The 2,500-nt window shown below is 43.6% G+C and overlaps 1 protein-coding gene across 1 annotated transcript in view; it reads left to right on the top strand.

Annotated features, from left to right (window-relative positions):
- The window catches only part of LOC113814336 (uncharacterized), a 39,700-nt gene that overhangs the window by 8,043 nt on the left and 29,157 nt on the right, over positions 1-2,500 (top strand). The gene's annotated exons all lie outside the window — the stretch shown is intronic.

Raw genomic sequence — 2,500 nt, 5'->3', positions numbered from 1 at the left:
GGATTTTTGGAAGGGACCGCAGGAAATACCATTAGAATAAAGGCCTACCACACATCCCACCAAACAAATCCTTTTAAGTTACCGTGAGCTCTACTTCCAAAAATATAACACACCAGTGAAGAAATATAGGTAAGAGTCTAATAAAATCTCATCGAGTTCACCACGATTCAAGAACTTTCCGAACGCCATCGCGCCCGCCGCCCGCGCTGCAAAAGTATTGAGCGACAACAACCGCGCCCGTAACCGCAGCAACGAGAATGCGGTCGGCGGGGAAACATTACATGGTGGGCGGCGACCTCGGGGTTACTGGCCGAGGCGGGGTGCTGTCTCGGCCCGGGGGAAACGAGGGGGGGGAGGAGGAGGGGGAGGGAGGAGGGGAAGGAGAAGGGGGAGGGAGGAGGGGAGGGAGAAGGGGGAGGGAGGAGGGGAAGGAGAAAGGCGAGGGAGGAGGGGAAGGAGAAGGGGGAGGGAGGAGGGGAAGGAGAAGGGGGAGGGAGGAGGGGAAGGAGAAGGGGGAGGGAGGAGGGGAAGGAGAAGGGGGAGGGAGGAGGGGAAGGAGAAGGGCGAGGGAGGAGGGGAAGGAGAAGGGGGAGAGGAGACAGTGAGGAGAAGGCGGAGGGAGGAGGGGAAGGAGAAGGGGGAGTGAGGAGGGGAGGGAGAAGGGGGGGAGGAGGGGGAGAAAAATGGGGAGGGGAGACAGGAAAATGGGGAGGGGAGACAGGGAGGAGAAGGGGGAAGGAGGAAAATGGGGAGGTGAGACAGGGAGGAGAAGGAAGGAGGAGAAGGAGAGGGAGGAGTGGGAAGATAAGGGGGATGGGTAGAGGGAGAGGAAGGGGAACTGGGGAGGGGAAGGGGGAGGGAAATGCCGATCGCTGAGATACTCGAGAAGAGGAAAATGCTTGTGTGCAGGTTCGTGTTCATATGTTAGCTTGACTTTTGAGTTTGTAAATACTGTTAAATTTTGTTTTTATTTCTGTTTTAGCCAATATCATTTTCACATTACCGCGATAAAGGTTGCAAGATTTATTGTCTGAATATGTCCGTAAATATCTGTAAATACATTTATAACTCAGCTTGTGTTTATGCTCGTATGAACATATAAGTCAAAGAACGAAAATGAAAGAGAAAACGAAGGAAATCAGAAAAAAGGAAAAGAATACTAGAATGAGAATTGAAACCGAAAGTAGCGGGGAAAAGGGCCGGAAGGGACCCCCCCCCCAAAGGAAAGGGAAGGTGCGAGGGGGACCCTGCTATGGCGAGGGAAAAAAACCCGACATTTTTCCTGAATAACCAGCGTGGGTCTTCGTAAACAGCAAGGCATTTAGGACACACTCACTTACTCACACACACACACACATACATGCACACACACACACACACACACACATACATGCACACACACACACACACACACACACACATACATGCACACACACACACACACACACACACATACATGCACACACACACACACACACACACACACACACACACACATACATGCACACACACACACACACACGCACTCACACACAAATATTGCGTATAAAAATGTCCTCGGTAGTGGATGTTGGTAAGAAGAGTTGTCATGTCTCCAGTTGATTCAAAGTTGAAGGGAAAACATTTAACAAAAGGTGGTTGACGTAATTTACACTCTGTTATATATGCTATCAAAATTGATATTCCAGTGATGGTAATGTAAGGAAAATGACACCGATAATATTGATGATAATGATGATTTTCGGCTATCACTTCTACGGGAGATGTAGCATTGATGGCAATAAATGATGATGCATCTATAATTATGATGATAGTAATGATAATAATAATACTTCCAATGCTCCTGCTAATGTTGTTAGCACTATTAGAATAGCTGTATGATAATGATCATAATAAGGATTTTTATTACAGCGATAATGACAAATCACCCGGGGAAGGTCAACAACTTTTTACGTAATAGGCTTCAAAATACAGGATACTGTAGTTTAATGACCACAATTTACATTCTTAGTCTGCGTTGTAAGCTTATTCTCCACAAACATTGCATCGCGATAATAGTTACTGATGATGCATTTCCTTGCACCTTCGAGAGCTGGCTTAACTAGTGTGGGTCTATTACATTGCATCAGACCAAGAGAAGATTAGGATTCATTGCATGTGTCGGGAAGGACGCTATGTATATACCAATGTATCAATATCAATATCAATATATATATATATATATATATATATATATATATATATATATATATATATATATATATATATATATATATATATATATATATATATATATATGTGTGTGTGTGTGTGTGTGTGTGTGTGTGTGTGTGTGTGTGTGTATGTATGTATCTATACATACAAATGTATATATATGTATGTATATATATACATATATATATATATATATATATATATATATAGTTATACATATATATATATTTACATACATACGCACACACTCACACACACACACACACACACACACATATATATATAT

This window comes from Penaeus vannamei, chromosome 3, assembly GCF_042767895.1.
Source record: "Penaeus vannamei isolate JL-2024 chromosome 3, ASM4276789v1, whole genome shotgun sequence".
Classification (NCBI taxonomy): Eukaryota; Metazoa; Arthropoda; class Malacostraca; order Decapoda; family Penaeidae; genus Penaeus; species Penaeus vannamei.
This window is presented reverse-complemented; position numbering and strand designations above follow the sequence as displayed.